Raw genomic sequence first — 25,077 nt, 5'->3', positions numbered from 1 at the left:
GGGGGGGGATCAGGGGCATGGATGGGGAGGGGGTTTTCTAAATTTGATTAAGAACTGCTGTATGAAATTAGAAAAGCTCAATAAAAAATTTAAAAATAACCTCAGAACATCAGTCCCAGCAATTTACTCAACTCACAGGAATCTGCTTCTTGTCTGCCAATCTGTTTCAAGGCTGGGTTCACAGAGTGGGAACACTGTCACCAGAGTCTACAGCAAGAATCTCATTAGACTTTAAAATATGGTTGCCTGGTCACTTCATACACCCTAAGTGGGAAGACAGCAGCCATCTAGGAGCAGTGCCTTCTATGAAGTACGTGAATCTGAGTAGTGCAGGAGGTAAACTCATGGATTCTGTGTCTGCTACTTAGACCCCATTCAGGATGAAAGTATTGATGCCCCAGATGTCAGGGGCATTGGGGATTGAATTCACAGCTGAGTTCAGTCCAGAGCTTATGCCAGGAAAACAGCCATTCTGCCCAAGAGAACACCTTCTCTTTGAGAGCAGTACCCACTTAAGGACCGTGAATGCAAGGGTACAAGGTCCTGGTCCTCTTCACTCAGCCTGGACACCTAAGAAGGGTCATGTCTGTTGGTGATTTGTGGGATCATCCAAGCTCCTGTTGCCATCTCATCACAATTCAAATTTCCTCTACTTCCTTCCCTCCCTGGCTACTGACTTACTGGAGAACAATTCCTAGCAAACCTGTGAATGCAGATCTCTTCTGCTGAACAACCTGACCAACAACAATGTGGGATTCCTGGAGTAACATTTTTTTCCCCTTGAGATAAGGTCTTGCTCTGTAGCCCAGGCTGGCCTTGAACTTAAGAGCTTCCTATTTTAGCCTCCAAGTGATGAATAGGCATGTGGCACCCTTCCAACTGAATGACAAGTTTTTGATAGAATGAACTAGATTATTCAGAAAAAAACAAAACAAAACAAAACAAAACAACCATTTGCTTCTCCTCTCTGATTTGACTGGTTAGTGTGCTGAAACCTCAAGTACACGTTCTGGGCGTAAGCTCCTCTGTGAGAAAAGTGCCGCAAATTACAGAAGACATTTCAGAGAATACTTAGAAACAGAATATTATTAATTCTTTTCCTCTCATGTTGTTTGGCTGAGACAACATATGTTAATCTAAGAAATGTTACATTTTCCCTGCATATTAAGTATAGTAAAGGAAGCTGGTTTGATCAATATATTTTCTACAAACACGCATGTTATGTATATGCTATAAATTAAATTTACCATCTCCATAAAAGTCAACTGTACCAAATTTTGCACATCTAGCTGTACACAAAGATGGAAACATATTGAACTACAAGTGGTTAAACATAATAAAAGAATACCATCCTGCTTGACACTCAGCTAGGCAAAAGCAGACAGAACTAATCCGATCTGACACTGCTGAGCCCCGTTTCACCGGCTTGCTCTTGGCAGAATTCCCCCTGAAGTTCAAATGTGCTTTGCAGGAGCAAGGACCATAGGATGGGTTCACAGTTTTCCTCTGTGGACTTACGTGTGAGTCAGATGCTGCTCCTTGGGTTTCACTCCTATTTAAGTTTTTTATATGAAATTTTATTTGGCTATAGGCAGAGCCTGGAAGGATGCAAAAGGATTAACAGAAGCATCAAAATGTACTGCTGTCTGTTGGCAAACCAGTAGGTTATATCACCACAATTTTGATATGTTTCAGAGGATGTGTAGGGTATTGAGGAGGTTCATAGGTTCCAGAAATGATCACTCAGGTTTGGTCAGCTCACAGATGACTTTAGTGAGGAACTGTAACTATACCATTCCGATTTTTGTGTTGAAGAGTGAAGTGACTTACTTTTCCCTGGTACTCATGAACAATTGGACAACTATTTTTGGTCACTGTTCTGGTTTGCTTTTCTGTTGCTGTGATAAAACATTCTGATCAAGAGCAACCTGGAGAAGAAAGGGTTTATTTCAGCTCATGCTTCCAGGTCACAGTCTATCACTGAGGGAAGTCAGGGAAGGTTGAACTCATGCAAGAACTGAAGCAGAAACCATGGAAGAGTGCTGCTATTGACGTGGTCTCTGGCTCATGCTCAGATAGATTTCTGATTTAGTCAGGTCCACCTGTCTAGAGATGGTGTTACCAACAGTGCGCTGGGCCCTTCTACGTCAATTAGCAATCAAGAAAAGGCCCCACAGACATGCCCACATGGAGGAAATTCCTCATTTGAGGATCCTGCTTTCCAGATGAAACTCGACTGTGAAGTTGACAATAAAAACTAACCAGTGTAGTTCCCATATGTATTCTTTTTAAAAATATTTTATTTTTATTTTTATTTTACGTGTATGTGTGTATTGCCTGCATGTAGGTAAGTGCACCTGTGTCGTGCAATGCCTGCGGAGGACAGAAGAGGCTGTCTGATCCCCTGGAACTGGGGTTATGGACAGCTGTTAGCTGCCATGTGGGTCCTGGGATTTGAACCCGGGTCTTCTGTGAGAACAGTGTCTTAACTGCTGAGCCATCTCTTCAGAACCCCCCCCCCCATGTGTATTCTTGAACATAAAGTCACAGCTGGTTTTCAGTTTCTGTTCAGTAATTCACTTCAGTATGTGACTATACATTTTATCAGTCCAACTTCTAGGAGTAAGGGAAGGATAACAGGAAATAGTGACCACTGACAACTGGCAAAGGCTACAACTGTCCTGAGCACACAGGGGTGTATTGTCCCCTTTATGTGTAAGGGTTCAGGAGGTTAATTACCAAGGCTGCCTACATAACTGTGCAGTCCGGTGGAGGCCAGAAAAAAGAGTTGGATTCCCTGGAACTGGAGTTATGGATGGTTGTAAACTGACATGTGGGTGCTGGGAACTGAGCCTGGGTCTTCTAGAAGAGCATCCAGCGGTCTTAACTGCTTAATCTCTCTAGTATTTGCACACACACACACACACATGCACACACACGTTTATATTTATTTATAATAAGTATTATCATATTTACGGAATTGCTCTAATAAAGTCTATTAACTAAAGAAGGACTCTCTGTTTCTCTTAAAAGGGGTCTTTATTTATTAGTAAGCTTTAACTCAAGTACAACTTGTGAGGGCAAACAGTGGTACCTGCGGTGGTCTTGCTAGTAGCCAGAAGCCATAGTCCCTGGATTATCACTGCTTTTCGTAGCAGACTTTTCACAGCACTATCATAAAGGGAAGCCTTATTCAGAGGTCTACACACTGCTGCCCTGCTACAGCCGGTTTCTGTGACCCGGGAGAGGCCACAATGTTAATGTACTCCCTGAGGACAGGAATGTCTTCTTCTTGATTACTTTCTACTGGTCAGATTAAAATCTAATCTCTAAGGTCTAGAGTGGAATTATAGAAAAATTTCTTCTTTTCCCTGTTCTCTCCTGCCTCTGGCTTACTGTTAGCAGACGAGAAACCACAGCGACACGGGACATCGGTAAAATGCTTGTGCAGCCTCAAGGCCTGGAACGGAAGAAAGAAGTGTGGAATCACTATTCTTCATCGCTGTAGGCTTTGGAGAAGAGGGAAGGCTGTCTGGAGTGTGGGATCACCATTCTTCATCACCGTAGGCTTTGGAGAAGGAGGGAAGACTGTCTCGAGTGTGGGATCACCATTCTTCATCACCGTAGGCTTTGGAGAAGGAGGGAAGACTGTCTCGAGTGTGGGATCACCATTTTTCATCACTGTAGGCTTTGGAGAAGGGGGAAGGCTGTCTGTCATTCCACAGAGTCTCTGACAGACACTTTCTTGTCAGGTCAGGGGAGGGCACAATCTTCAGGGAGTCAAATCAGGATGTGTGAGTCCTGGTTCTGGGGAACTTCCTTTGTAGGAAGTGGCTTCAGGAACACTATCATGGCAACCCATGAGACTACAATGAAGTTCAGCTACAGAGTAAAGAACAAAGAAAAAATGATTATTTTAATTTGAAAAATAAATTACTAATAACCAGGCATATACATAAGTCAAGTATTACACTGGAATTTGCATTTGAACTGCTGTGTTTGACCAAGTTGCACTAACTGTCTTTGTATCGATGACTTATAGACCAGCCACTGTATCACACAGTCTGGTACCAAACAAACCAGCTTAGGAAAGTCTTAGAAGGAGAAGCCTCTGTGGATTGAACTTGAGACCTAACTAGAACAAATCCTTCAGGCTGCTTCATTTCTAACAGAATGAGAATTGTTCTATGCAGGAGGTATGATCACAGAGAATAGAGGAGAGACATCCTGGCATTTGTGTAGAGCCCTGAACAGTAAGGCTTGTGTGCTTCCTGTTGTCAAGTTTGGGGACTGTGCCATGCATTTTGCTTACCTTGTAGAAGATACTTGCACAATTTTAAATGGTGTTAATTCCATAAATTAGGATTCCTTCAGCATACCTCACAGGGCATTATAATGACTAAATTAAATAACACAGGTGAAAGAACTTTAAGATGTGTTGCACATATCTAAATGTTTATGTATGTTTTCCTATGTGAAGGAAATGGTTCACTGAATAAAGGACATAGTTAAACCTCACACTGTGGTTGTTTTGATGCTTACCTCCATTTTTTTAGTAGATTGATATTTTAACTTCATTCCAAGAATTTCTCTCTTTTAACTGTAAAACTGTACAGATTTAAGGTATAAAGCATATTGATTTGATGTATGTAGCAAAGCAAGTTTTATAGTAAAGCAAATTAACATGGTCATTACCTCCGTAGCTATCCTCAGTTCTGGGGCTTTTAAATATAAACATGTAAGAAAATAAAGGAATGTGAAAGAGAAATTTACCATGACCAACTTCAAGGGCCTTACATTATTATTGTTTTATGTGTGTGTCTATGTATATGTATGCCATATGAGTGCAGATGCCTGTAGAAACTGGAAGAGGATGTTGGACCCCCTTGGAACTAGTGTTACAGTCGGTTGTGAGCCACATGATACCGGTGTTGGGAAATGAGCTCAGGTATCCTGGAAGAGCAGAAAATGCTCTTCACCACTGAGCCATTTCTCTAGTCCAGACCTTACATTATTATTCATCCCTTTTTTCCTCAGGGCCTCTTCAGTGTCTAGCACATAATATTTGCTCAGTGAATGCTTAATTAATGAATGGAAGGCTAAACACTTGAACATCACTTACAGACGTGTTCAGTTTATTGAGCTAAAGCTAAAAAAAATTTATTTATTTATTTATTTATTTATTTATTTATTTATTTATTTATTTATTTATTTCAGAAGATCTCATGTGAAAAAATTACAGAAGGATAGCAGTGTCCTTTGGAGGTCTGCTGCAGTCCACACATAACACAAGGTGTTTTGTTTTTAAGTCTATTTTAACAAAGGTACTTGGACTTGTTGAAAATTACATTACCCTGCATCTAAGTAAACACACATTCCAAGCATGTTGGGGCAAGCCACCAATGACCCATTTCAAACAACTCTTTGCATTTGATTTTCAGAGCAAAAATAGAAACTGTCTGTTCTGATTTAAATCTGACCCAGAGCAGTTTCCATGAGTTAACACAGCTAAATTGTAAACATAGAAGCAAACAAACAAATGAATACCCCTGTGGATTTCCACAACCCAAGTCCTGCTTGGTTTCCCATGGGCACATCCTTCTCCAGAAGCCCACATAGTAATTAAGAGGTTACAATGTAAAGAAACCTGGGAGGAGGGCATGAGAGGGAATGCTAAAATACCAATGGGAGGAAAAACCCAGGACAATCTGCTTAATAGCCTCATGGCCATTTTTCACATCGGAGTGACAAACAGCATAATATGGTGGAGCTGCCATGTCCTCTGGCTGTTCAGCAATACCTCCACACTTCTTTACTGTGCCAGAACGACTTAGCTTCTGCTTACTGCCTTCACACATATTAAGGTGATAAGGGTCAGAGGAAGCCTGCTGCTATTGCATAGGAAAGCAGCAACAAGATGAGGATCTGGGCCAGACTGGTCAAGGGATTAAGATAATCCTTGACTAGACATATAGGGGCCAAGACATATTACTGATGGAAAATTCAGACCTTTTATGTTTCAGTTTATGTATAAACAACAATCGGTGTTATCAGTTCAGGTTTATTTTGCACCCCTGAGCTTCAGGCTAAAATAGTATTACTGTTGTGGTGTTAATCTCTGTATTGTTCACAAGACTCATTACCATAGCTAGTGCATTTGAATTCAGAGAAACAGGTAAAATAAATAAAGTTAGAAAAGGTAAGATCTATCACCTTAGAGATTTTTTTTGTCTTTTTGAGACAGGGTCTCCCTGTAACCCCAGCTGGCCTGGAACTCCTTATATAGACCAGGCTGGTCTTGAACTCACAAAGATTCACCTGTCTCCGCCTCCCAAGTGCTGGGATTAAAGGCATGTACCACCATGCCCAGCTCTTACCTTACAGATTTTAAGAGACACCTTTTGGAAGGTGTGCACAGTTAGACTGAGAAATGTTGAAGGATCCCAGGACAGAGTACTTGGCATCTTATTATGCCAATATGTACAATTCTGACTCAGTGTATTGCTGAAAAAGACTAGGGATCAACATACTACATGCCAAGAGGGCTCCAAAGTAATGCAGTAAGGCATACATTTGGCCAGTTAGAAAATGAAGGGGCAAAGAATACTTCTTCCACAGAAAAACATATAAAATATAAATGGGAAATCTTTGAGAGTGCATACACATACAAAACAGCCATTTGAAGGCATTAAAGCAAAATGTTCAGAATAAAGGGAAACATCTTTAGGGGAGCCAGTTCCTGTCTACTCTTTTTCTGTTCCTTAAGTTAGTGATAGAGTTGGCATCATTTTGGCAACAGAATCTGTTGATTTCAAGTACAGAACACACAATCCGACCTGAAAGTGTTAGAGTCTGAGGTAGTTTCAGTGGGCTATGGAGGCAAAGGTTGGGGTTGAGCGTTATCAAGTCAGCCAGGACTTAAGGGATCAAGGTCCTAGAGAAAAGGGAAGTACAAAGAAATAGGTCCATTGATTTATGTGAAATTTAAAGGCAGTTATAACTTCTCAATTGAAGACAAATGCCAAAAGGCTACGAAATCAAGCAGAAAGCAATAGCTAAAAGGTAAATATCCAAAGAAAAATTTGGTAGTTTCAAGATGTTAGAAAGACACAATCTAGGAAGGGGGCTATGGAGCTCTGCGTGTTTCAGTTGAGGCCACGGGAATGTCTATGTTCTTGGACTGAACAAACCAATATTCACAGCTTTGAGTGGGTCAAAGTAATTTCCCTACACTCTGCCCACTGGAAGAACATTAGATTTCTTATAGAGGCACCTCATACAATGTTTGACATTCAGTCAAAGCCATTAGACATCCAGAAACAACTTCACGTGACAAACTGAAGTATAAATTCTTAAGACAGAAACAGAGCATTATAATTTAAAGATATTAGAGATATCAGATTGGCATTAAAACAGCTATGATTTATATGTTCAAGAAAACAAATGAAAAGATGGAAAATTTGCCAGAAAACTTGAATTTTAAAAAAACGAGAGAGGGCCTAGAGAAATGGCTCAGCAGTTGAGAACACTGAATGTTCTTGCAGAAGACCCGGGTTCGAATCCCAGCACCCACATGTCAACTAACAATTGTCTGTAACTCCAGTTCCAGGGGATATGACATCCTCTTCTGTCCTCCTCAGACATTGCCCGACACGGGTGTACTTACCTACACGAAGGCAATACATGCGCACACATAAAAAAATAATAAATAAAATATAAAAAAATCGAGAGAAAATGCTATAATTAAAAATATAATCAGTGAAATGAGAACTCTGAAGTGGCAGCAGGTGAAAAAAAGGCAGAAGCAGAAGACATTCGGGTTGAAGTATTAAATGTAACACAGTTGGAAAAAAATAGGTAAAAGGAGAGAGAAGATATGGTAAAGAAGTCTATGTACGTGTGTGCATGTGCATGCGTGTGTGTATACACGTATGTAGGGTGTGTGTGTATGACAGAGACAGGAAGAGTGAGAGAGAGAGGGCTGGAGCTACAGCTCAGCTCAGTGGTTACACTGCCTACTTATCATGTACAGGGTCCTGGGTTCAATGTCCAGCCTTGCTCCTCACCACACAGAAAAGGACCAAAATACCTGACTATATTGAGTACAATTTTCTTTATTTACATTTAAAATATTTTATTTATTATTTTTATTTTATGTACGAGTGTATTGCCTGCATGTGTGTAGTGCACCTGTGTTGTGCAATGCCCACAGAGGTCAGAATAGGGCATCGGATTCCCTAGAACTGGAGTTTCAGATGGTTGTTAGCCACCATGTGGGTGCTGGGATACGAATGTGGGTCCTCTGTAAGAGTAGCCTGTGCTCTTAAACACTGGGTCATCTCTCTAGCCACTTATTTAAAAATTTAAACTTAGCACATAAAATAATAGGTTTAATTATGATATTTTCATGCAAACCGGTACGAAGACTCTACAAAAGACTGAAAGGCGAGGCGCCACGCGGCGCAGCTGCGCCTCTCCTGGTGCACCTCTTTGTTCTTGTTCAACCCCTTCCCTCACAGCCCTCTCCTGCACTTCCCACTTCCCTTGCTGGCCCACCTTTTTCTCCTCACAAATAGTCCTCCTCTTTGCTTCCTTTTTGGAAAATATTTCATTTATTTTTATTTTATATGTATGAATGTTTTGCCTGAATGTATCTGCCTAGGTGCATCGTGTGTGTGCAGTGCCCATGGAGGCTAGAAGGAGCTGTCGGATCCCCTGGAACTGGAGTTCTGGATGATTGTTAGCTGCTTTATGGGTGCTGGGACTTGAACCTGGGTCCTCTGGAAGAGCTCTTAACCCCTGAGCCATCTCCCCAACCTAGTTCTTTCTGCTTTCTTATCACATGCATGAAATCTATTTCCCTCTTTTTATTCTCACCTCCTTCAAGACCTCCTTGTCTTCTCTTATGGCCCTTCTTTCTAGTCTCATGACCCCCCCCCCCAAATCTAGATTCCACAAATGAGTGAAAACATGCAGTATTTGTCAGAGTCTGGCTTATTTTGTTTAACATAGTAATATTCAATTTTAATCCATTTTCCTGCAAATGTCATAAATTAAATTTTCCTTATGGCAGAATAAAACTCCATTGTGTGAATGTCCCATATTTTCTTTATATATCCATCTCTTGATGGACACCTAGGCTGGTTCCATTTCTTAGCTATTGCAAACAATGCAGCAAAAAGCATGGGTGTTCAAGCACCTATGTGCTCTGCAAACTTTGAGCCTTTCTGGTACACACCTTAGAATGGGGCTGCTGGGTTGTAGCTGTTGTTGCATAGCTATTTCCTCATAACTGGAACATTCCCTCTTGCAGGGAGGCTTTGAAAGACTCAAGAAGTAAGTGAAAATTCCAAGGCTTAAGATGTAAGTAAAGCTTACAGTTTCAGGGTTGGAGAGATGGCTCAGTGGTTAAAAGCACTGGCTGCCCTTGCAGAGGACCCAGGTTTGGTTCCCAGCACCCACGCAGTTAACAATTGTCAGTAACTTCAGTTCCAGGGTATCTGATGCCTTCTTCTGACCTCCATACACTTACATACATGCAGGCAAAACAGTCATACACATAAAGTAAAAATAAATAAGAAACCTTACAGTCTCAGAAAGCTCCTGAAGCTTGCAAGGTTCACAAGAACCCTCCTCAAGTTTATATAAACAGTTATGATTACGGGAGAGAGGAGACTCTCCAATCACCTAAACTTCCTGCAAGTCATGAAGACAGCTCCAGAGATTCTAGGGTAGGATTTTCCATGTTGCAGCTGCCTTTAAGTCATCCACGCTTGTGTAACTAAGCCTGTACCAATGCTCCTGTAAGTAATTCCAGTAAACTAATTCATTCATTAAGCTAGACTCAGGTAGACTGGTTTCCCAGTCTATTGGTGCCTTATCTGGATCAACAGATGTTTGTTTGTTTCTCCTCAGGAAAAGACACTCAACATAGTTCTCCTAGTTTTTTAAAGACTCTCCACATTGATTTCCATAGTTTATATTCCAGTATATATTCCCAACATCAGTGCATAAGGCTATCCACATATACTTGATAGCCTTTGTTGTTACATTTACTTGATGATGACCCTTCTTACTGGGATAAAATTTTCATTTCTTTGATGGCTAAAAGTGCTAGATATTTTTTCAAATGTTTATTGGCTATCTGTAGTTCTTCTTTTGAGAAATGTGTCTTCAGTTTATTAGCCCATTTATTGATTTTTTTGTATTTAAGTTTTGCAGTTCTTTATATATGCTAGACATAAATCCTTGTCTGATGTATAGTTCACAAAGTTCTTTTCCCATTCTGTAGACTGTCTCTTCAGTCTGGTGATTGTTTCCTTTGTTGTGCAGGAGCCCAGAAGTTTCATGTAACTTCACATGTCATTTCTTGGTATCATTTCCTTTGCTATTGGAGTCTTTTACAGAAAGTCCTTGTCTATACCCTGAACTGTGTAATTTCTTTTTCCTTTGGCACTTTTGAAGTATCAGGAATTGCTTTAAAGTTCAGCTCCATTTTGAATTGATTTTTGTATAGAACAAGAGATATGGATCTAGTTTCAATCTACATGTGAATACCCAGCTTTAGGGAGTTTTCCCAGCATAAAGAGGCATTTTTTTGGTATATTTTATTGAATTTTTATGTATGTATTTCATATACAAAATCTTAATCATCTTTATATCCCCTTCCCCAGTGGCACCCTCCCACTGGATTTCATGCATTCTGTCATTTATGTTAAGGCCTTTTGAGTCAAGTTAGTGCGTGCACACAGATGTCCCTTAGTGGAAGTTCATCCACTGGGGTCGAGTCAGCTTATCTAGTCACTCCGTTAAAGAAGATCATCTCTTCTTCACCCAGCAGTAATCAGCTTCCCAGTAGATTGCAGTCTGTTGCCCATTTTCCCAGTTCTATGCATGGGTCCTGTGTATTCTATCAGCTTTGCTGTAGGTTCATAGGAGCAAGGTCCCAGAAGCCTGTAAGGCTCTATTTCCATATGGACATGCACCTTCTCCCTGGCTCTTACAATTTTTTCACCCCCTCTTCTATAATGGTCCCTGAGCCATGAGTGGGTAAAATTTAATATAAGTGTCCTCTCCAAGGATCCATGCTCTTCAGACTCTTATTCTCTATGCTTTGGCCATTTGTAGCTCTTTGTGTTCATTGCCGTGTTGCATGAAGGAATTTCATTGATGAGAGTTGAAAGATGCATTAATATTCTCTCAACACCTTGTTCCACTATATTCTGTGAGCCTTAGGTGTAGAGATTTCATTGTGGATGTGTCACTTAGGGTTGGGCATTTCACAGACAATCTCTGCGTGTGCCTAGTTGTGGAACTCTATAATAGTCTCCATCTGTTGCAAAAGAAGTTTTTTTGATGAGTGGTGACTAGCATACTTGTCTGTAAACACAAGAATCCATATTTAGCATATAGTAAGAAATTACATTTGTCTAGGGATATGACAGGCTTAGGATTTTCTCCAAGATCTAGGACCTCTCCAGCCATGTGTATTTGGCTACATTTATAGTGCTACACATGAGTTCTGTCCCACTGAGTGGATTCTTAACGCAATTGGGTAGGTGTTGAACACTTGCAAGAAAAAATGCCACTACTGTCCCAATGTAGTTTGCTGTGCCTGTCATTGATGTGCTTATTAGGCCTTAAAACTGAGATTAGACCATCAATTGATGTTTTCCCTTAACAGCTTGCATAATGCTCTCCAAAGCTATGAGAGCTAGCCTCCAGGAAGGTAACTTCCAGGCCAGTTCCAGCTCCATTGCTCCATGTCCTGTGTCCAAAGTATGTCCTGTCTTCAGCAATAGGGTCTTACCTTCAAGTTCTGGGAGGCAATCAAGGGCTGTGGCAATAGCTTGTATAATTTTGGGAGTCTTTTGGATTACTCAAAGGGAGGTCTTTCATGCCTGGCACTGTTTCTTGTTATATAGCCTTCAGCTATGCACATGGACACATGTAGAGATACTATGTATAATTTTTCAGTAAGATTTTTTTTCTTTTCAATGAAAAGTTTTTACACATTCATTGAAAATTAGATGGCTGCTTCCATGGGCTATTTCTGGGTTCTCTATTCATTTCCACTGATCTACTGTTTGTTTTTGTGCCAGTATCATGAAGATTTTGATACTATGGCACTGCAGTGTAACTTGAGTTCAGTTGTGATATTCCTGACATTTTTCTTTCTGCTTAGTATATCTTTGGTTATTTAGGGTCATTTGTGTTTCTATATGAAGGTTAGGACTGTTTATCTAGCTCTATGAAGAATGTAATTAAAATTTTGGTAGGGATTACACTCAATCTATAGATTATTTTCAGTAATACAGCCATTTTTACGATACTATTCTGCCAATCCATGAGCATGGGAGGATCTCTTTTACATCTTCAACTTCCTTTCCCAGTTTTCATTATAGTTTTCACCTCCAGGATTAGTTTTATGTCTAAGTACTTTTGTTGTTGTTGCTTCAAAACCAATATGACTAGGATTTCTCTGTGTGTGTGTCTCTCTCTTCCTTTGTTCCTCTCTCTCTTTTTCCTTTTCCACTGATTTCATTTTCGGCAAATTCATTATTGACATGTAGAAAAGTTACTGATTTTTGTATCTTGCTACTTTGTAGGCGTTTGTCTATTTTAAGCATTTCCTAGTGGAGTGTTGGTGTCTTAAGTGTAGGATCATGTGTACAAATAGGGATACTTTGACTTCTTCGTTTCCTATTTGTGTCTCCTTTATTTCTCTTGTCTGAATATTTTAGCTAAGACTTTGAGTTTTACATTGAATAGCAAAGAGAGTGGGAACTCAGTATTTTCCCCTGATTTTAGAGGAGATGCCTTCAGTCTTCTCTCATTTAGCATAATATTAGCTATAGTTTGTCATATATAGCCTTTATTATATTGAAATTTTCCCTCTATTCTTAGTTTCTTTAGGACTTTTTATCATGAAGAGATGTTGAATTTTGTTAAAGTTCTTTTCTGAGTCTACTGAGGGGATGGAGTAAGTTCTATCTGTGAGTATGTTTGTGTTGTATTGCATTTTTGATTTGTGTATGTTGAACCTTGTATTCCTGGGATAAACAAAACTTGATTATTGTACATAATCTTCTTAATATACTTTTGAATTCAGTTTGCAAGTATTTTATTGAGAACATTTATATAGAATATTATATGGAACAGTTCTAGACAAATTGGTGTTAGCTTTCTCTTAATGCGTGGTAGAATTTGGCCTTGAATCTATCTAACCTTGATCTTTTCTTGGTGGGAGACATTTATTCAATCCCACTGCTTCTTATTGACCTTTTAAAGTTGTTTGCATCTCTTGATTTAATTTTGGTAGGAATTATAATATAAATTTTTACAATATCTCCCAATGATCCTCTAGATTTTATTAACTATTTTGATATCATCCTTTTGTCTTTACCTTTATTAATTTGAATCTTCTGTATCAGAGTAAATTGAAAGGTGCAGGATGACATTGAACTACAGATTCAAGCAGCTCCATTAACACCCCCTCCAAGAATAGTGCAACAAGAGTCATACTTAGGGGCTGGAGAGATGGATCAGTGGTTAAGAGCACTTGTTGCTTTTGTCAAAGACCCAGGTTCAGTTCCCAACATCCACATGGTGACTCATAACCATCTGTAACTGCAGATCCAGGAGATCTGATGCCCTCCTCTGGCCTCCATGGGCACTGGAAGCAGGTGGTACACTTACATACGTGCAGGCAAAACACTCTTATAAAAAAACAGTTGAAAAATAAAATGCCATACTTAGATATAGTAAAAGTATTGAAAACCAGAGATAAAACCAACTTCAAATGTATCCCCCTTTGGAAGAGGGGTCATAATCTTCACAGGGGGCTAGCTGGCTTTGCAATGGGTACCAAGAGAACCAAAAGAGATCTTCAAAGCACTGCTTTAATTAAAAATCTCACATGCTCTATCATGAGACAAGGTAACTTAAACATAAATGTTAAACAAATATATTTTCAGGCAAACAAAGAATTCATTGCAGAAAGGTGGCACTAAAAGACATATTCAAGGGAGCTTTCTGGGCAGGTGGAAAGGGGTGATGGAAAGGGGAGATGGAAGGATGGATGGAGTGCAAGAGGAAATGAGGACTGCCAGAAATGATGTGCAAGAAAGTCTAAGGGAACACTGACCTTCACACATTGACCCTTGAGACAGGGTCCTACTCATAATGCAGGTGATTGAACTCAGATCATCAGGCTTGCAAAGCAAGTGCTTTATCCATTGAGCAATCTTTTTTTTTTAAATTATTGAACTTTTGTAATTTCATTCAATAGCTCTTAATCAAATTTAGACCTTCTCCCCTCTCCATACCCCCCACCCATTGAGCAACCTTAATAGCCTCTACCTTTAAAATATTTTTATTGACTCAAGAATTTCATATACTATATTGATCAAGTTCAGACCCCTCTCCTCTCCACCCCATTTTACTACCCCCAGACTTCATCCTCTATTATTATTTGCCTTTCTTAAAGGCTTATCAAGTCTCTTCAGTGTTTCTTAAATGTTCTTGGGTGTGGGTCTATCCTTCGGAGTCTGGTCAACCTACCAGGTGTCAAATAAGTAAAGAAAACCAACTCTCTCCCCATTATCTATCAGTTGCCAATAGGGCCTCAGCTAGAGCTTTCTGCCCACTTCCCCAATCCATACTGGAGTACATATCTGATACTGTCATCAGTATCAAGAAAATGTGGCTAGAAATGTCACAGGACCTGGGGGAAAACCTACTGCTATTGTTCTGCTAAGTAGACACAGTATTAAATGGAGTCATAATAATTTATTGCTATAACAATAGATTACTGCATCTCTTCTTGCAACACTGGCAGTTAACACAGAGACCCACAACTTGTCAATGTACAGAAAATAAGAGACTGCAAAGTGCTCAATTCTAAATGGGACATCTGTATTACTTCCCAAGGTAAATCTAGACATCACAGGGTAGTTGCATATATGAACCTACAACACTTATGATAATCCCTCCCTTTTTAAATTAAAATTTTATATCGGGGGTGTGTGTGTGCGTGTGTGTGCATGCGCGCGTGTGTGTGTGTGTGATGTATGTGTGATGTGTGTGTATGTGTGTACCACAATAGGTGAGTGAGGCTACAGTCTTAGATGCATACAAACTTAAGACAATTGCATTTTCCAATGGACTGGATTATGATGATAAATATTCCCTTTTATTTTTAGTGAATATGTATGCCTTTCACAAAGAAATTATTGCTGTGGAAAATTAAAACAAAACTAAATGAATGGAAAATTACATCATATTCATGGATTTGAAAACTTTGCACTGGAATGATGTTAAGTCTCTCCAAACTGTGCAAACTCTGTGTGTATGCACATGTGTATGTGCTAAAAATTGCAATCCAATGTAAATTCCAATGGTTTATGTGCGCATGTGTATGTGTGCATTTGAAAATGAAAAGACTAACCCTGAAATGTATATAGAAATGCAAGGGGCCAAGGACAACAGTTATGGTTTTGAGAAGGAAAATAAAATTATTTGAACTCACCTATATTTCTGACTGTACTCATGACAAAGGTACTTCTGTAAGGCAGCAAATGGGAGTCTCATTAAAACGGACACTGAGCTAGTTGGATATTTATATGAATATGCATATACATAAAGGATAGTTTCATTTTTTAAAAAATGATTTCAAAATTAATTACTTTATTTTAAACTTTTAAAAAATTTATTTTTATTTTATGTGTATGCGTGTATTGCCTTCATGTAGGTAAGCACATCCATGTCATGCAATGCCCGTGGAGGTCAGAAGAGGCTGTCAGATCCCCTGGGACTGGAGTTACAGACAGTTGTTAGCTGCTACGTGGGTGCTGGGATTCGAACCGGGGTCTTCTGCAAGAACAGTCAGTGTCCTTAACTACTGAGCCATCTCTCCAGCCCCTAATTACTTTTTTAAAATTTCATGTGTATGAGTGTTTTGCCTCCATGTTTGTAAGTGCACCATGTACATGCAATACCTGTGAAGGCCAGAAGAGGGCTCAGATCCCCTGGAATTGGAGTTGTAGATGGTTGTTAGCTACCAAGTGGGTACTAGGAACTGAACCCCAGCCATCTGCAAGAACAGCCAGTGCTCTTAACCACCAAGCCACCTCTCCAGCCTCAGTAGTTTCCTTTCTTAACACTAAATCCAAAGCATTAAGTCCATACAGAATGTGAGTGTATTTTAAAGGACTAAACAATAAAACTTATTATTGTTTTTTTGTTGTTTCTTTTTAAACAGAGCCTGACTGGCCTGCTATATTTATAGCAATCCTCCTGGCTCTGTTTTTCAATTGATGAGATTGTAGATGTGCCACCACATCTAGCTAAGCAGTAAATACTCTCAAGGATGACAGAGCAGGGGCAAGTAGAATGTGGCCCCTCACTCATTCACTTGTGATCTGTCCTTTCCTGCTTTGTTCTGCAGTGGTAGAGCAGAGAGATGGTGACAGAGACTAGGTAGGCTGCAAAGTGCTAATATTTACTAAAAAGTCTCCCAACACATAATGCAGAAGGATATTAGAATCAGAAAATTGAAACTGATTTTCCACTTATGTAAAAATTATATTAAAGATTAAAGTAAGAAAATATAGAAATGATAATATATAAATAATATATAAAGTCTTCTCTTTGATATTCAAATCTAAAAGAGTTTTTTTTTCAGTGCTGAGGATCAAATCCAAGTCCTCATGCATTCTAAGCAAGTGTTCTATTACTGAGTCACTGAGCTGTGTTCCTAGCCTTGGGAAAATTTCTTAAATTAGGACAAACCTTGGGCTAGAGAGATGGCTCAGCAGTTAAGAGCACTTGCTGTTCTTACAGAAGACCTGGGTTTGGTTCTCAGACCCCACATGATGGCTAACAAACCTTCCATAACTCCAGTTGCAGGGTATCCAACACCATCTTCTGGGCTCTGGCCTCCATGGACACCAAGCACACACCTGGTACACTTACATACATGCAGGCAAAACACTCATACACATAAAATAAAAATGTTGAAAACTAAAAGAACACATACATACACATCCACAAGAATGGTTAAAATAAAATAAAACAATAAAATAAAATAAAACTCTGAGAATATCAAGTGATGGCAAGGATGTGTAATAACATTTTATATGACACTATTGGAGAACAGATTGCTGAGATTGTTTTCCAAAATCACTTCACTGCATTTACTTCAATTTATACATCACCTTATGATCCAGTAATTCAACTTCTGGAAATTTACCCGGTAAAAACGAGCACAAAGGATAACAAAAGAACTTCATGTCTTCGACACCCTGCTGTTGGTAGATGTCTGTATCATTTCTAATTTAGAGCTGCTGGAAATAATACCACAGTAAATATTCTTGTGTATTTTGAGTAAGAGGCTTCAGACATAAAAGTATATTTTGCATTTTCTTCTATGTTTTTAATTAAATGGCTACATGTGTTCACATTAAAAGAATCCTTCAAGCAATACACTTAAGACTTCTAATTTTATTTTATACTTGGAAAATATCTACAATGTAATAGATTGGTCTATTAAGTGAGCATATTTGTGAATATATACATGTTTACATGTAGTCAAATACCCACACATATCCCAGCACATACATACCTACACGCACATACCAATATACATGCGTGCTCATATACTCATATCCACTTATGCCCAACATATATACATACCCACACATATACATACAAGCACACATACTCATACATACAGGTGCATATACACACTACCCACATATATATACACAAACAGGTCCCTTGGAGGAATTCAAATGAACAAAACGACAAAACAACATTTTGAGAGATAAAATCATTTTGTATTGTCTCCTGCTGAAGGAATTTTACTTCATCTTGTACCAACTGAAAATTGAAGATGATTTTTTTCATTCATGTGAATATTATATTAGGCATGAAAGTAAGATAATATATAAATAATTTATAATGTCTTCTATTTTTATATTCAAATTTTATATCCGAAGAAAAATATTCCGTGGTAATAGGTCCCTAGTGATAGTGACAATTGAATGTGAACAATACTTTATTCTAGAACTCTATTTCCATTAAATATAGAGTCAGATATAAGATCCACTTCAAAACACAGAGGGCAACAGTGGAACAGGGGCTGGCATTGTGCTCTGGCCTATACACTGCCCTACTCCAAATTCCTACAGTTTTGTCATATTTGAGGCAATACTAAATAAATATTTGAGTTAGCATAAAATTAGGTGATTCTTTTATTTGGCATAAATACTTTAAATTGTATTCTTGTATCTCTATGTACCTTAAACATCTAGTTACAAGAATGATTTGTAAGATGCTCATTTTTGCTATTAGAAAAATTATAATATTTTAAACATATTGCCATGTTTCCACACCTCACACTTTGGTTATTGTTTGATTTTGTAGAAACTTAGATCAGTGGCCGGAGAAATGGTTCAGAAGTTGTTCTTCCAGAGAGCTTGGTTTGATTCCCAGTACACACATGATAGCTAACAACTACCTGTAACTCCAGTCCCAGGAGAATCTGAAACCCTCTTCTGGCCTCCATGGGCACTGCACACATGTGATGCACTTCCATACATGAAAGCAAAAGCAAAATGCTCAAACACATAAAACAAAAATAAATAAATCTTCCCATTTTTTTTCCAGAAGATATTTTGTGGGCTGGGGACATAGTTCAGGGGTAGACTGACTGCCTAGCACTCACAAGGCTCTAGGTGCTATTCCTAGTAACACACACACACACACACACACACACACACATGAGCGTGCTATTTAATCTATACACACACACACACACACACACACACACACACACACACACACACACACACACACACACACACCCCACAGCATCAAAATAAGTGCTTAGAGACAGGCCTTGAAGAACGAGCAAAATCTGACTGATCGTAGAAAACTGCAAGGATACAGTCTCCTTATCAGGCAGTGTCAGACATACTGCCCCACTCAATGCCTCTGCAGTATGGCGTGCCTGTGAACCACATTGCTGGTCTAGTTTGTGTCCAGAATATTGTGTTTATTTCTTTAAGTTTTTAATGTCGCATTTTATTTTGATTTATTTTGTGTATCTCTATGTATCTATGTGGACAGGGCACAACACACATGTGGCAGTCAGTGGACAACTTTCACTAGATGGTTCTCTCTTTCCACCATGTGGGTCCCAGGGATCAAACTCAGGTGTTCAGTCCTGGTGGCAAGCAGGTTGTTTATCTGCTGAACCATATTGCTAGCTATCTTCTTTGAGACAGGGTCTCATGAAGCCCAGGCCAATAATGAACTTGATATACAACTAAGAAAGACATTGAACTTCTGATCCTCTTGCTTCCACCTCCCAAGTTTTAGGATTACAGGCATACCCACTGTGCCCAATTTTGGTCAGAACTAGGGATGGAATCCAGACTTCAAAATTTTTTATTATTTTATTATATATTATGTGTATGGGTGTGTTGCCTACATGTAAGTAAGTTTACCCATGTTGTGCAGTGCCCACAGAGGTCAGAAGAGGGTGTCGGATTCCCTGGAACTGGAGTTACAGACATTTGTTAACTGCCATGTGGGTGCTGAAAATTTAACCCAGGTCCTCTGCAGCCAGTGCTTTTATCTGCCGAGCTGTCTCTCCAGCCCCAGGAATCCAGGCTTTTATATGTGCTAAGCAAGCACTCTACCAATCGAACTACATCCCTGTCCCTCAGTACCATATTTCTAACAGGTTCCCAGATGACACCAATTCTGCTGGTCTGGAGATGCACTTTGAGCAGCAGTAAGGGTCTAGCATGTGTGCAAAAATTGTATTTGATATAGAAAGCAGACTTTTTATAGGTCTGGTGAGGGAGAAATAAAGGTATAAAGGTAGACTTTTTGACACTGATTAAAATAACACTAAGATAAAAGAGCATTTATTTAATTTGCACATAAATTATCTCCAATTTTTAATCTAACTTGTTATAGAAGCAACTACCAAGGAGCCAAGACTATCAATATTAAAAAAAAAAGGAGTGAAAAGGGAGGCAGGTCTTTACTTCAGAGAGGACGAAGGATGTGATGTCCACATAGTATGCAGCTGGCATGGTACTAGGTTTGCCACTAGAATCCCATATTGGTAACAAAGTGTTGATGACACAATGTTGTTTTGATGATCTGGAATCACTCTGAAGCAAGCAGACCTGCAACTGGCTTGTGACACATTCTTATGTACGTATAAAAATCCAAGTCCTGCTGCATGTGGTGGCATATACTATAATGCTAGCACTTGGAAGACAGAGGCAGGCAGATCTCTGTGAGTTTGAGGCCAGCCTGGTCTATATAGTGAGTTCCAGGCCAGCTGGGGCTACAGGGAGAACCTGTCTCAAAAAGCCCCCTTACCCCCACCAAAAAACAAAAATAAAAACCATAAAACATCGCAGTCCTGTACTGCTTCATAAAGAAAAGCACAGATGATAATTTCTTATCTGTCAGTGGCCTGCCAGCTCTGTCTTTCAGTGAGCTTGGCTCTGATTTATAATGACCTTGTTTAACAGTCTCAGCTCACGTGAGACCATGAAGAGCATCACAAAATGTTTGTCAATGGCTTCCAATTTGATCAGTGGAAATACCGGGCATCTTGTCCCACTAGGCAAACTAATTTAGAGATTTAATTTTTAATTTTTATTTTATATGTATGAGTGTATTGCCTGCATGTATGGAAGTGTACCCATGTTGTGCAATGCCGGCAGAGGTCAGAAGAGCGCACTGGATTCCCCTGGAACTGGACTTATGGATGGTTATTAGCCACCATGTTGGTGCTGGGAATCAAGCCTGGGTCCTTTGCAAGAGCAGTCAGTGCCCTTAATTGCTGAGTCATCTCTCCAGTCCCCAGGCAAACTATTTGAAAGTCTGTAGATAGTATATGAAAATAAGTATCTTAAATATAGTAGAGGTGACAAGAAACTTGGCAAACTCTGAGAACCTAAAGAGTGAAGTGCTGCCCTGGCCACTGTCCTTTTTTATGAAGAGGTCAAGGGAAACAGTGGTGGTAGGGCTGTTTTAGAATAGCCCACCTCCCCTGTCATCCCTTGGGGATGGGATCTACAGCCAGATGTGTACAGGATATGCTTTTTGCCTCTGTTTAATTTCTATTGTCTGTGAATGAATTCTTAGCATATGTTTATAGACTTGACCAAGTATGGGAAACTTGTAGTCGAAAGTAGAAACTCTAGTTAGAAAACCTCTCAAAATTAGGCAAGAAGATTCACATCCCATCAATCTGCTTTCTAAAAATCCCATTTTATGTTAGCAAAGTGCATACATTTTGCTCCTATTCAAATACTGTCAGTGTCAAGTACATGAAACTTTCAGAAAAAAGAAATATGCAGAAAGATGAATGAGAAATCTACTCAATTATTTACTTGTATTTCGAGTTATTTATTCAGCAATTTTTTTATTTTTAGTATTTATTTATTTAAAATTAAAAAATTTTTAAATTAAAAAACTTTTTTTTACTCATCTTTATGCTTAAACAATTAGAAATAATTTTACTCATTTTTTCTGTCATTTAAAAATTAGAAAAGTTTTGGGGCTGGAGAGATGGCTCAGCGGTTAAGAACACTGACTATTCTTGCAGAAGACCTGGGTTCAAATCCCAGCATCCACATGGCAGCTAACAACTGTCCGTAATTCCTGTTCCAGGGGATCTGACAGCCTCTTTTGTCCTCCACAGGCATTGTGTGACACAGGTGCACTTACCTACATGTAGGCAATACACACATACATATTAAAATAATAAATGAAATTTTTAAAAATTAAAAAAAATATTCATTTATATCTTATGTGTTTGAATGTTTTGTTGCCTGCATGGATGTAAATGTACCAGGTTCATACAATGTCTGCAGAGGCCAGAAGAGGGAATTGGATCCCCTGGAACCAGAATTAATGACGGTTGTTAGGTGCCATGTGGGTGCTGGGAACTGTAACAAGGTCCTCTGCAAGAGCAACCAGTGCTCTTAAATCCTGAGCCAATTCTCCAACCCCTAATTTTTTATTGATTTATTTTTATTTTATGTATGTATTTTTATGAATGTAAGTGCACTCATGCATGCAATGCCCATGGAGGCCAGAAGAGGACATCCAGTGCCCTTAACTGCTGAGCCATCTCTCTAACCCCTGTTTTAAATTAAAAAGAAAAAAAGATTTATTGGGGCTGGAGAGATGGTTCAGCTGTTAAGAACACTGGCTGCCCTGGCAGAAGACCTGGGTTTGATTCCCAGCACCCATATGGCAGCTAACAACCATCCATAACTCCAGTTCTAGGGAAACCGACCCCCTCTTCTGACCTCCATGGGCATTGCATGACATAGGTACACCTATATACATGCAGGCAATTTCTCTTTTATTTTGTGATTGTTTGTCTGCATGTCCAAGTATGCACCGTGTATGTCTGGTGCCCATGAAGGCCAAAAGAGGGTGTTGGAGTCTCTGGAACTGGAGACACAGATGGTTGTGAGCTGTTATGTGGGTACTGATGTCCTGTGAGAGCCCAGGTCCTCTGAGAGAGTGCTGAGTCATCTCTCCAGTCCCCTAATATTTACTCACTTTTATTACAATGATAGGAACTTTTCAAGACACTAATATGAAGAAGAGAACATAGCCCCCGTAGAGCCACAGCTCAGTTCATATTTCCGTGTATGTTCCTCCAGTCACTTCTACGCGTATGTTATTTGCTTTTTGCTTTAGCTGTTAATGCCATATTATTTTGAAGTCCTACTTCAAAAGTTAGTGTTGCAGTGGATCTGACTTATGTTTTCAACACTTTTATGGCATCTTATCAGTTCTTCTCCTGGCTTGCATACTTTTAAACAAGAAGTCTACTATAAGTAATTTATCTGGATAGAGGCACCCAGCAATCACCTGGCTCCTGCACAAAGAAAATCCAAAGCAACAGGTGTAGAGCTGTTCCTTTTGGGGAGTGACTGTGGGAGAACACAGGAAATCAACAAGAGGAAAGAAGCAGCTCTTGTAAGAGTCACGGACCTGTGATAATAACATACCCAGCACCTGCCGTCTTACTCCAAAGCTAGGGAAGAGGATTTCCCTGGTGCAGGCAAAAGAGAGAATCCCAGCAAAATATCAGCATGGACACCGGCAATCTTGGATCCTGGAAGCTCTCACAACCTTTAGAGGCTCACAGCCTAACAATGTCAGTAACCTGAAATCTGTCCAGCTGCTTGATGTTGGCAAAGGATATCTTACCACGTCCCATTCACCCCTACTCTCTGGGGCATTGTAGTCAGAAGCTATCTTGAGAAGAGACTTCTTGTCTGAAGTCAGACTGTTTCTAAGAGTCAGAAACCTCTGCAAATTTCCACGTCTGGAATCACACAGACATCCCACTGCATGGCTCAGCAGGCAGCAGATTCATGAGTCAAACTTGGCTCAGTAGAGTGGCTCTGACCTGAACCTGCTTAGAACACTGCATGTTAGGGGAAGGGTTTTATCACACAGAAGGGAGCAGAATGCATGGCTCACAGGACTGCAGGACCAGGGAGCCTGCTCTCCAAGACTTAGAGTGTGACTAGTCTTGTGTATGGCTTCATGCTGGGCCAGGACTGAAGGCAGTCATCCTTGCAGTTCCTGAACTCTTCATTTTTGCTAGACCCTCTGGTGTCTAGTTGGGGATGCTTGTCACCAGCAGGGTGGGGAAGGCATTCTGTGGCTCCATTATGTCAGCACCACAGGGTATTCCGAGGAGGTCTTCAGCAAAGCAGCAGTTCCTATGGCGTATCCTTATACTTGGGCCCCATAGCTTAAGCAGGCCAGAAGGAAAGCTTTGCCCAGTACTGGCCATGGTCACTCCCTCTTGCTCCAAGGAGTGCTACAACTGAGAGGATTTTGCCTGATTCTAGCCACTCCCCTCCCACTAGCACCTTGGTAGGAACTGAAAGAATGAGGGGACAGTAGCCATGACTGGACCCTGTCCCAGGCACACATGGTTTTGGTGCCTGCAGGCCTTCCCCTCCACAAATATGCTCACAGTGGCAGCGACTGGACTACTGTTACTACCCTATAGGCATGAGTCCAAAGTCCACTACCTCTACACCATTTCTGATCACACATTGCTGATATTCTGGGTGTGAGTGCTCCTGGGTGGTGCTATGAATCCTCCTTGTGAAGTACTTGGGCTCACTCCATGGTCAGGTCAGAGGACATGTGTTTTGATCTCTCAGTACTATGGATGAGCCAGTGCCAGAGACCTTTACAAGCAATAGTCAACAGTAGCAGTACCTGAGGAAATCCCCTGCATCTGAAGGAAACTAGCACTTCTGCTGTAGGAGAAGCCATGCAGGTGCATCCCACATATTCTGATGTCTATTCTGTGCCTAACTGAAATCTCCCCATTCTTGCATGACCTGCAGGGACAGTGGGTTACTCTGACTCTGATATGGTAGACACTATGACGAAACTCACTAATTACTGCCACAGAAGGTAGAGGGAGATTATACCACAGTACCTTGCTAGAAATAAACTGAACATTACATAACCAATGACCTAAGAGATATCTTTAGAAGAAAACCACTTACTACGAAGGCCATCCCATGAATGTGTAAAGATATACGATCTGTTAGATGCATAAATCTCAACAGAGAAATACTAGAAATATGAAGAATCAAAGGTTTGTGACAGGTCCAAAGGATTATAACTCCATAGTAACAGACTCTAGGCAAAACTGATGAAAAGAAGAAGAAAAAATATAATAAAAAAAGATCACAGGACAACTTCTTCATCAAACATTGCTAGTAAACTGGATATCTACATGCAGAAGATTAAATCTTGGCATCTGTCTCTCACCCTGTGAAAAAAATAATTCAAAATGGACAAACTTTATGTTAAATCCCCAAACTTTGAAACTACTAGAAGAAAACATTGCAGAAACACTTTAAGATATGCATAGAGTCGATTGTTTCCTGGATGAAGTCTCAAAATTATAAACAAGAGAACAAACTGACAAATGAGATTGCATGAAACTAAAAAGCTTCTGCTAAGAGAAACAGAGTGAAGAGACAT

Source organism: Nannospalax galili, unplaced genomic scaffold (assembly GCF_000622305.1).
Source record: "Nannospalax galili isolate Female #2095 unplaced genomic scaffold, S.galili_v1.0 scaffold629, whole genome shotgun sequence".
Taxonomy (NCBI): Eukaryota; Metazoa; Chordata; class Mammalia; order Rodentia; family Spalacidae; genus Nannospalax; species Nannospalax galili.
This window is presented reverse-complemented; position numbering follows the sequence as displayed.